This window comes from Clytia hemisphaerica, unplaced genomic scaffold (genome assembly GCF_902728285.1).
Source record: "Clytia hemisphaerica strain Z4C2 unplaced genomic scaffold, Clytia hemisphaerica genome assembly, whole genome shotgun sequence".
NCBI classification, from domain to species: domain Eukaryota; kingdom Metazoa; phylum Cnidaria; class Hydrozoa; order Leptothecata; family Clytiidae; genus Clytia; species Clytia hemisphaerica.
This window is the reverse complement of record NW_027103414.1, coordinates 735,991-747,999: the sequence shown is the minus strand read 5'-3', so window position 1 is coordinate 747,999 and position 12,009 is coordinate 735,991. Positions and strand designations below refer to the sequence as shown.

The 12,009-nt window shown below is 36.7% G+C and overlaps 1 protein-coding gene across 1 annotated transcript in view; it reads right to left on the bottom strand.

Moving 5' to 3' along the window:
• The window catches only part of LOC136797508 (ribonuclease Z, mitochondrial-like), a 33,455-nt gene extending 22,865 nt beyond the window's left edge, over positions 1-10,590 (bottom strand). Inside the window, exon 1 of the mRNA XM_067054092.1 lies at positions 10,526-10,590. The gene's annotated coding sequence lies outside the window, so the exon portion shown is untranslated. The remainder of the gene's footprint in view (positions 1-10,525) is intronic.
• Positions 10,591-12,009: the final 1,419 nt, after the last annotated feature.

Below are 12,009 nucleotides of genomic sequence, written 5' to 3'. Positions count from 1 at the left end.
GTTTTAATGTTTTTTTTTTTAATTCTGACAGAAATTCAGACACTACAGTCATGGGGTAACGTATTTGAATCACGAGATACCCTTATCAATATTTCATCTGGTGTTGAAGCTTCAGAAGACGTCTTGTGGATGTTACTTGATGCAGTCAACATTGGATATGTCAACATGATGACATTTTGGAACGAACGCTTCCACTCACAGGACGGCTCCTTCTATTCTCCTATCACACGTAATAAACTTCAAACCTTCAAAGACATGGCTGTGAAGAAACTAGTCAAATCAAAAGAAAAGTTTGCAACAATCGCTGCGGAAAGAAGTCTTTTTGGAAGATTACTGATCCTTGCAAAGTCAAGAGAATCTGTACCCTTGGAATATGTCTTGGCACACTCTCTCAGTCCAGTACCTTGGTCTATTGGTCTCCCTGATGGTGGTCTCGTGAAGACGTGTAAACATAAACTATTAGGTAAATATAGAAAAACCATTTCATGAGGTCTACTAATCTACAGTCTTATCTTCATTCCTGGGTTCGAAGTAAAAATTGCTCTTGCCGTGATATTTTGAATTTAATAAGCTTTTTAATTTTGGCATTAAATTTATTGTTTTCTTTCTCAGATGCTATCGAGAATGCTGTGTCACCACCAACGTCAGACCCTATCTTTGACTGCGCGATTTGGGATGGTATGGTTCTTCTCCAACAAATGACGTCAGTACCCTTGGCAACTTTTGGTGACGTTGCGGAATATATTCTTATACGTATCCTTCAAAACAAAGTTGTATACTTTGTTACCGATCAATACACGACTGGTTCAATCAAATTGTATGAACGCCAACGACGAAAAGAATCTGGAAGTATCAAAGTATGTATCGAAAGACCTGATCAACCTCGTCCAAAACAGTGGTCCAAATTCTTACGAGATGGTGCTAACAAGACCAACCTTATCAATTTTCTTTTCAAGGAGTGGTCGTCAAACAACAAGTATGCGAAGTACTTCAAAACATCTACACTTTTTGTCAATCACGGAAACCATTTTCACAAACTGTCTGCTTCAGAAGGAAGGATTCGCTCAGAAGAAGTCGTTGATCTCGCCACAAATCAAGAAGAAGCAGACACAAAAGTCTTTTTATGTGCAAATCATGCTGTCAAGGAAAATGAATCTATCTGCATCAAAACAGTTGACAGCGATATTGCCATTTACGCCCTTTATTTTGTATCGAAAATCAGAAATATCAAATTGTACGTAGAGATGACCTGTTGCAAGAAAAGAAGGATCTTACAAATCAACTCGATGCAGCAGGAACTTGGTGAAAAGTTATGTTCGGCACTTCCAGCACTACACGCATTTACTGGAAATGATTACACGAGTGCATTTCATGGCCTTGGTAAAAAGAAAGCATATACAACATCACATCAAAATCAGAAGAATTTCAAGAAACGTTTGCTTCGCTTGGTGATCGTTTTGTCTTGGATTCGAAGCATTTCACTGTTATAGAGCGATTTGTTTGTGAGCTCTACGGCATGAAGACCTGCAAAAACACTGATGAAGCTCGATACTTGAAGTTTTGCAACAAAAAGAAAACACCCGAACCCCAGAAATTGCCACCCACACGTGACGTCCTTCTTTGTCATTTGAAGCGGGTTAATTACGTAACTGCAATCATCCGAAGATCATTGGAGACCTTTCCTGTGATCCCCCAGCCTGACAAAGTGTACGGATGGATTTTGGAAGATGGTGTTTTAGAAATTCAATGGATGTTAAGAAATCCCATTCCAAAAGAGCTGGTTGATCTGATTTCATGCAATTGCAAAAAGAATATGTGTGAGACGAATGTTTGTATTTGCTGCTCGCACAACCTCAAATGCACTGACCTTTGTGGCTGTAAAAATTGATGCAAGAACAAATGTGATGAAGAAGAGAATGATAGTGAAAATGATAACGATTATGAAATAGATTTTGCGATTGAAATGGAAAACATGATTTACAGTGAAACCGATGCTAGTACGAGTGAAGATGACTCCTCCGAGTTTGAGAACGAACAATAGTATATTTGATATCTTTGTAGTCTATTTCCAATATTTAGACATATGGTCACTTAAAACGTTAGTATTTTTTTGTTCACCAACTTTATGGTAATATATTTTTTCTTTAGAGACGACGTTTTTTCAATCCCATTGATTCTATTCTCTAAGTCGATTCTTGTCCTTAAAATACACACTTTTATTTAGGGTTATTGCTGCTATTTATGATAATTTTTGATCTAAGATAAGAGTTCAAAGAAAGATCACCATTCTCATATGTAATGTAATCAAATGATCATTAATTTATTTGTTCAAAAACTTACATATTTTGAGGATATTCTGGTCTGTAAAATACACATCTAAAGTTCCTTAGCCATTCTAAAACATCAACCAATTGATTTTTATGTTAACTATTAACTGTTATTCAAAATTTGAGATCCATAACGACGTTCTATTCGGAGATATTGGTGGGGTCATTTTTGGCCCCCCCCCCGGGAATTATCTTTTTGTCAACATTTTGTCCTACAAGGCGCCTCAAGTAATTTCAGAAAGGCAAGTAAACATTTTTGAAACGTCTTAGACCTAATAAACAATCCCTGAAAGTTTCAAATTGTCCGGATTGTTATTTATTTTTTTTGGCGCTCTGCTCCCTGACTATATGTGATCCTACAGTAATCCTGGAAATGGATATCTGAAATTTATCTACGTTCATTATTACGTTTTTTGAAACTTTAGCGTTCTATTTGTTCTTGTACATCTATAATATTGTATGACCTTTCTAGCTTTGAAACACATTTTGTGGAAGTAGAGAGTGATGATTTTGACCTTAAACAACAACCTTAAAGATATGTTTATATACTTTGTAATTTCATAACTCTCGTCGTCGATTCTTTTGGTCGGTTTTCCAGGTATTGAGGTTTAATGTTTATGCAATGCTGTAGTTTTTAGCCTGGAAATGTTGATCTCACGTTATACTTTACGAAAAACGAAAAACGTGTATAAAGCCAGACGATCTCAATCGAACGGAATCCACGATCGAACCAATCGAACCAATCGAACGAAATCGAACGCAATCGACCGATTGAAATTCGATTGTTGAACGCAATCGAATCTCAATCGAACGTCAAAATTCTGGGTAATATTCAATTGGTTCGATTGTTGTTTGACTGGTTCGATCGTCGATTCCGTTCGATTGAGATCGTCTGGCTTTAATCTTGCAGCTTCCCAACATCCAAACTCTCAAACATCACAAGCCGAATGAAATTACTTTCGATTTCCCGTAGAAATTATGCGATGAACAATCCGGGGGTCAATGAATCGACGATCGAACGCAATCGTACGCAATCGAACATCAATCAAACGCAATCGAACATCAATCGAATCTGAAAATTGCGGTAATATTCGATTGGAAATTCGATTGGCTTCGACAATCGAATTTCAATCGGTCGATTGCGTTCGATTTGGTTAGACTGGTTCGATCGTCGATTCCGTTCGATTGAGATCGTCTGGATAAAGAGTAGGTTTTTAACATAGAATCAGACAGGGTAGGTTTTTCAGGGTAGAATCTGACAGGGTATAGGTTTTTCACAGTAGAATCTGACAGGGTAGGTTTTTCATCAAATTTTTCTTCTGACACAGGCAGTCAGGGAAATCCCTCAATTGCGGTATACCGCAATTGCGGTAGTGGAATTTTCTGTTTAGCCTGAAAAAGGTTGTAACAAAAACGTATAGTGCTGGTCGACGAAAACAAACGGTCATCGCCTAACAAAAATTACAACTTAAGGAAGATAATTTATTCGTCTAGAATTTCATCTACGGAAAAAAAAATCTATCTATGCATTTTTTTTTTATAAGCCAATCTGTGACCCTATGTAACATAAAAGAAGTCCAAAAAAAGTTTTGGGTTTTTATCTACTGCAATTGCGGTAGGTTTGACGTCAATTATCTACTTATACCGCAATTGCGGTAGCGAACATTTTTCAACTCGAACTTACATTTCAAATAACTATTTATTACGACAGACTCGTTTGAACGTTTTTTCAAAAGGGCGGGACACCGTGATTCGTGAATGTCTTTTAAAAGAGACAAACTGATTCGAACGTCTATTTAAAGGGATAAACTGATTCGAATGTCTATTTAATTCGAACGTCTATTTAAAGGGACAAACTGATTCGAACGTCTATTTAAAGGGACAAACTGATTCGAACGTCTATTTAATTCGAACGTCTATTTAAAGGGACAAACTGATTCGAACGTCTATTTAAAGGAACAAACTGATTCCAATGCCTATTTAAAGCGAACGTCTATTTAAAAGGACAAACTGATTCGAACGTCTATTTAAAGGAACAAACTGATTCCAATGCCTATTTAAAGTGAATCTTCCCTGTGGTATAAATAACTATAAAATTATCGATACGACCCATTTTTAAATAAACTTTTGGGAAGTAAAGAACACAGAAAAGTGGAAAAGATTGGTGGGCTGGTTACAATGAAAAATGGGAAATGATTAATACTATGGCATGTTTGATCAAGTTTTTATCTAATCTGTTGTAAATTAAAAATGAACGGATGACGGTTGGGAGATCTTGTTGAAAGTTAACAAGAAATTAAATTCATAGTCTTTCCACTCTTTCTCTGGGTATAATGGGTTAAAACGATGTTACCTCTCTCTCTTTCAAATGATAAAGCGCTGCCAGGTTCTTTTTGAAATAATCTCAAAAAAGTTCTTTTGAAAGTTAAAAATACTGTTTCACATTTTCCATGTTTTCCCTTCTAGCTCTATCTGTTTTTATTTTTATTTTGACAAGGAAAGGAATCTTTTCGTTCGAATGTTGTTTTTTTTCGAATGTGTTCGAATGTTTGTTAAGGTCTATTTAAATTACATTGAGAGGGAGCTTTTATGTTGATTGATAAGGTCAGGTCACTAATTGCGACAGGGTCCTTTACATTGTCTTTCTTTCTATTGTAGTTTTCGATTAAAAAATGGAAAAAAAGGCCGAAATACACTGGTTTGTAAGTGGCTATCACGTTTTCAAAATTAGACCTAATGATAATGAGGAAATGCTTCTTTACAAGGAGAACGACAACAAATACGACCCTTATGCTGTCCTAGTTAAGACAAAAAAAGAACGAAAAACCGTCGGTAGAGTCCCGGCGAATCTCTGTCGCGCCTTTCGTATGCTAAAGCTCCACAGTCTAGGCAAAGACTTCAGGTGTATTTATTTGAACAATGTGCACAGGCTAAAAAACTACACTGGTAAGTTTGAGCAAGGTCGTCCGTATGATAAAAATGGTGGCGGTGCTGTTTTGGATTGTAAATATGAATTTACCTATAAAATCAAAGACTTGGAGGAAATCAAAAAGCTTTTCGAGTGCAACATCCCTAAACAAGACATTGAAAGAATTTGTTACTAAAATGTTATATTTTACGATCTAAACATAATTTTGTTAAATGAAAAAAAATCTGGGTTGATATCACGATATTGTCTAAAATTAACTTTGTGCCTTTTTACCCTAGTTATTATTGCTTCTCAATTAATTATTAGTCAGTAGGATAAAACTTTTTATACAATCAATGATAGAATCGTTTGCGTCTGATTTTGATAAATTAATATTCTTAAAACTCATTACTTATTTCGTTTCAGCGTGAATAGAACATAAAATGAGTCAATTTGAAGATATCACAGATATAATAGAGCAATTCTCGAACACGCAAACATCACTTTTTGATACAAACGAACATACTTCAACGCCTTTAAAATCGATAAACTATTCAGAAAATTTTTTATTAACACCTACTCATGCAGACACGCAAATTCCTTTTTATGATGAAGATTCAGAAATTTTGGTATCGACAGCATCACCAATATCTTCAATCATTAACCGACCTACTTCTTCGATAACTAAAGACCGACCTACTTCTTCGATAACTAAAGACCGACCTACTTCTTCGATAACTAAAGACCGACCTACTTCTTCGATAACTAAAGAGCAAATTCCGTCGCTCGACGATTTCAATGTTTACAAAGAAGACGGAACATGCGTGACATCCAAAAAACGCAAACTAACTCAACACCAACAAGAAATCCAGGCTTCGACGCCCAAAGATAAAGTGAGAGGGAAACGATACCAAAAAAGATGTGAGAATAGTTTCGAGGCTGCTAAATCACGAAGCAACCATATTAATGGACTTATTTCTAAGATGCGGGATTTAAAGTTCAGAACAGACGATGATACTTTGATCGAACATCATAGACATTTTCCGAACAGACCACCCCAAATCATTCGCTACGCAACAAACAAACATCTTTTCAACGCTGACTATAATCAAACAACAAAGAACATGTACGACGAGCCTACACTCCAAGAGCTTGAAGCTTCTTCGCCTTCACGAGCAAGAAAGCGAAAGATGAATGTTTGTCAGCTATGTGGTATCATTGAAAACTCTAAACGAGATCAAGATTGGGATTCAAAATGGATCGGATGCCAATATCCAAAATGTGAAGTGTGGCACCACATGAAATGCTCCGGTATTACTATGCCAAGGGCAGTTAAGAGTGTAACTTGGACATGCCCGATGCATACACCTAGACCACCACCCGCGTCCCCCACGAAAAAGAAGAAAACGAAGCCGAGTAAGAAAAAGTAGTTCAAGAATTGAACTTTCTTGTTATTGTTAATGTTAACATGGCTACTTTAATTTTGATACAATGTTTGAATTTCAGTTGAGTTTGAATCGTTAGCCACTATCGTTTGCGACTACATGAAATTGTATTAATATATTTTAAAAATGTTCAAAACACTATTGGTTGAGTATATTTAAGACATTAAAATGTTACACCCCCTTCTCACAGACCCGGAATTGATTTGATTATTTTCATTATTTTAAAGACAAAAATTGATATTGTTTCACCGGGAACAATATTTTGGCTAATTTTTCGATTGGGAGGGTTCCCAGTGGGTCTGTGAGAAAGGGGTGTAATGTTAAACTATTTCAATTACAAAAAAAGAAGATGATCAAAAATAATAAAACTTCGGGAAAAATGTAACGGCTAGACTAATCATTAATATATAACAAATTTACCAAATCTTTGTGAGGATTGACTTTAATGAAATCGACTTTAGCATTGCAAATGTTCATGTCTGTGGACTTCTCAATCATTTTCCAGACTTCGAGCCTCTTTTTCATTGCATTGTCAGGAAGATTCACAAGCTCCTCAGAAAGGATTTCACCAAAAATATTCTTAGGAGAGTTCGAAAAATTTTCTGCGACCAGAAACTTTGAGGATCTCAGAACAGACTGCCAAATAGAGATTTCCGATTTAAGGTCAAGAGATTTTTCCTCTGACGATTTGATATTCAAAAATTTGTTTGAAGTTGAGTAAATTTCTTCAAACTCGTCAAGACAACGAGCCAAAGTTTTCCACGTGTCTGCTTTTACTGGACCATTTGGGGCAAGTAGTTTCTGTCTTTTAACTTTTCCCTCCAATATAAAGTCACCGCCTTGACTTTTGAGCTTGTTTTTACTCTCACTGAAAGACATATTTTCATCTCGAACCTTTCGTACTTCTGGCTTATAATTGACGCGGTTTTTCAGGTCACAATATTCAACTTCCCTGTAGATAGGATGAGGGAAGGCATAAAATAGATCATCAAATTTGTATCTCGCGGCGTTGATCAATATAACGTCGTTGCTGCGAACGCCTGCCTTGAATAAATAGATGGCTAGTACATATGTCAGGATGAGATTTCCGATCATCTTTAATGTTACGTTTTCGTTGTAACTTATCCAATTTAGGAAACCAATCGGGGTTTTAGCTGCAGGGTTGGTTGATTTGAATAGACGAACGAGCTCTAGGGTGTCCCGACCAAGAGTACTTGAATAGCTTGCCAAGATTTATGCGTATCTTTTGAATCAACAAAAACTTGATAAGCCGCCTGCGAATTGAAGTTAAGGACATCTTTGGCAAGTGGCTCCAAGATTATTTCGTCGAGTATCTTTAAAATGGTTTTTTGTTGATTCATGTGCAGATGTCCTAGGCCAGGGGTCATTGCAGCAAAATCAAACTTTGTGTTCTTCGATATAATCCGCTCAGAGAGACAATACGGAGGTCCATCACAACCCAAAAAAACCCATTCTCGTTGTTTGCCGATTCCTGAAAAAAAATTAAAGATAACAAGTGAATCGATAATAGCTATCTTTTAGGCTGGACATATTAAACACGTTTAGATGAACCGGTAGAAAAAAACATTCGGGAAAACCATTGGGAAGCAAAAATCACGGAATCTGATGTATACAAAGAAGCCCCTTTATTTCGTCAAAATGAATTAGAACTAAAAGAATTTAAATATATACCAGCAATGATTTTCAATTCTGAAAGTATCGATTCTATATTTTTGTAGCTGTTGGGGTTCAACATAATCGAATCGACCATTTTGATTTCGGGATTGTTTTCGTTATTTTTCGACGTTACAAAGCTGTTTATGTCGGCTGACAATTTAACTTTCGGAGATTTGCTGTTTGAGGGTTTTACGATGTTCTCACTTCCGCATGTACATTTACGTTTAAGGTTGACGTATGTTTTTCCACAATCAAGACATTCACGCTTCGTGTCCATTTTCTGGGAAAAAATGAAATAAAAATTTCACAGCGTAACAAAAGGAGAATCGTAACAAAATGGTGACAAAAATAGTAACGCAATGTAAAAAGATTTCGGCCTATATTGAAAAGCTTAGTTACCTTAATATTATCGTCAATGCTTTTGTCATATCTATCACCAACGTCGATCAAGTCGAAGATAGATTTCACGAATTCATACCGAAACTTTTGAAAATTTGAAGAAGCTTTTTCGATTTCCGCATTCATTGCCTTGTGGGAATTCTTCACGTCGAATAATCGAATCGGTTTTAAGTCAGGTCTTCTTTGAAGGTCATTGTCATCGGTTTTTAAAGAAATTTGAATGCCGGTTGTAATCACGTCAGCTGTTTTAGTTTTGTGAATACTAATACGATAGTTTTTTATTATATTTTCCAATGTTATCAAAGTAGAGATCAATTGGTCGACCCATGATTTGAAGTGGTATTGCACCTTTCTCATTAATCCAACTTCGATAAGTGGGATAGCTTCCTCCAGGGGTTGTTTTTCCATTGACAACAGAAACGACTTTTGAGCCTGAAATGGCTGACTGGAGTAAGTTTTCAATGAAAGAAAATGGCAGTACAAGTGTCAGATTTCTTAAATGATAAATACATTCAATTGTATTCACAAATGCAAATTTTTGCCGTGCTGACGCGTCGAGAACGTTCAGTCCGGTGGCACCACACAAGAATAACACGAGAAATCTGTTTCTATCTAAAATATACTGTTCGACATTTTGTTCTGTTAAAAATTTAGAATTCTTGTAGAGTTTTGATATTAACATACCGTCTTCGTATATTGCTTTATTGAGAATCTTATTTCCCAAAAGATATAGTAACGACGACCAGAGAGATTCGTTTCCTTCCAAGAGGTTGTCTGACGAGTGATTCATCAAAACATTGATCATTTGCAAAAGTGCATCACGAATTGAAAATTTGAGGAACTAATTGGGTATGAACCATCTGGGGTTTCGATAGGTTGGACTGTTGGTGAAGTCGAATTCAACGCTTGTTCAGTGGGTGGGTTTATTGGTGGGATGAAATTTGAAAGTGGTTCGACGGACTTGTCTGTTCGGGTGAACGCAGAGGATATAGGGCAAAGTCGTTTGCCGTATCGCCCGTAACATGTAGCGCACAAGAAATTTGCCCTCTCTGGTAGCAGGTTTTGTTTTTTCAACTCGTCTATAATGACGGGCCGGAACACTCGCGAGGTCTCAATATGCCATGCCTTTTCTGATGATACCGTTTTGTCGTGAACAATACACTTACACTCTTTTGAAAAGTCACTTTCTGATGCACAACTTCTCCGCTTCATTGTTATGTTATTATGATGGAAATGAAGTGTTCTGATGTATTATAACAAGTTTTAAGTATTTATTTTACCGCAATTGCGGTATATGAAAAGTTCGTTATACCGCAATTGCGGTACTTATTTGAAATGGAAAATAGATACCGCAATTGCGGTAAAATGATTCTCCGATGAAAATTCCACTACCGCAATTGCGGTATACCGCAATTGAGGGATTTCCCTGACTGACAGGGTCTATTTTTCATCAAATTTCATTTCTGACAGGATCGACTTTTGAAACTCCAGCGGCACGTCCCTGTCGGTTGTCAAGGTCAGTGCCCCCCAGGGTCTCCCACCTCAGCTCGAACTACCAAATGCAAGCAACCTTGCATTTACAAACCCAATCCCTAACCGATTGCGCCAACAAAACACGACAGAATTCTGTCCATTCACAAATCTTCACAAATACTTATCACTTAGTTAGATATAATATAGCCTAAAAAAAATCTCAGGGTACGAAATTTTTGGAAGGAAGCTTCCTCGCGGGATCAGAGGACCCACGGGTATAGAAAGTATCACCTTACTATATATTCTTGGTTTTCACAGCAGAAGGAATCGTATGGGCAGCTGACAGTTGAGAATGTCGAATGTATCTAGTTGCACATGCAAAAAGTTTGAAACTTTTGCGCTCGCTCACTGTATATAGACTTAAAGAAAATATCATTTCTCCCAAAAATAATAGCATCAACAAACAAAAGATCTTAGGTCGAACTAATAATAAAGTGTGTAAAGTATCTAGTCTTAATAATAGTCTAAATTCGGGGTATACTTTTTGAAATACTAGAGAGGTAAATATGATATTAGGGAGATAAAAACCCTTCCATCGGTGCAATGGTGGTGCAAGAAAATTCGGCTTTCAGGTTTCACTTTCATTGTTCATTCAACCGTTTTTACGAAAATTTGTAAAAGCTCGAGCTAGCTATGCTTATGGCTTATGCAATGAATTTGAAATCGCTCGTTTGGACTCGTTTTTTTGAAAAAAGTGATCCTAAAGTAAATGGGACAAAATTTTTCCGAATTACGCAAAAAAGGTCGAAAGAAGCCCGTCGAAAGGTACCCTACGAGGGACTGATTTTTATATATATTTTGGTGTTTTTGCGACCCTTCCTGGGACTCAACAGACTCCAAGAGCAGCCGCCGGCAGATTTTTTTGAAATATCTGTTCTTTTTTTCCAGGAAAGTAAATTTTATGGATAAATCTAGGAGAGACTTTCCTCAAAACACCCAGGTAAAATCCAGGGGTCGCCTTAAAAACATCTGTTCCTAAAATCCAGGAGCACATTTTTAAGGAAAAACACATACAATTTTCCAGCGGACAATCTGTTCAAAAAATCCATGAGCTAAATTGTGAAAAACACAGCCAGATGCCAGATTTTTTTTCCAGAGAGCTTCATAATTTTCTTAAAAGGTCTCATTTTCTAGGAGCATTTTAACTTTCTTAGAGAATAGCTGTTATATTTTTCCAGGAGCATAATATTTCTAGGGAACAGATATATATTTTCCAGGAGTCCCATTATTTTCCAGAGCAGATGATATAATCCAGGAGAGCCCAGGATACAGAACAGATAGTTTTTTCCAGGAGAAAGGGACCTCAAGAACAGATATTTCATATATCCTAGCCGGTGGCTGCTCTTGAGACTCATGGAGGTGAAAAAAGGTACACTGACCAGCAGCATATCCCCATATCCTTTTTTGCCCAAGTACTCCCCCCCCGGTGAAATCGATTCAACAGAAGGGGTGGCAAAGTTATAGAACCGGACGGTCCTTTTTCACATCGTCGAGAGTTCCTTTTAAAATGTATAAAAACCATTAAAGGGTATATTAAGAAGCAATTGTGTCTCTGTAAGGGTTCCATAATTGAGACGTAAACGACTTTTCTTTGAATACATTCGTGACTTTCGGGTGAAATCGAAGTATTTTAGAATTTATACTCAAGTTTTACGACTTTGACCCTTTAATTGCTTGAAATTGGATAATTCTAGGCTCAGCATTGTTCTTATTTTTTGAC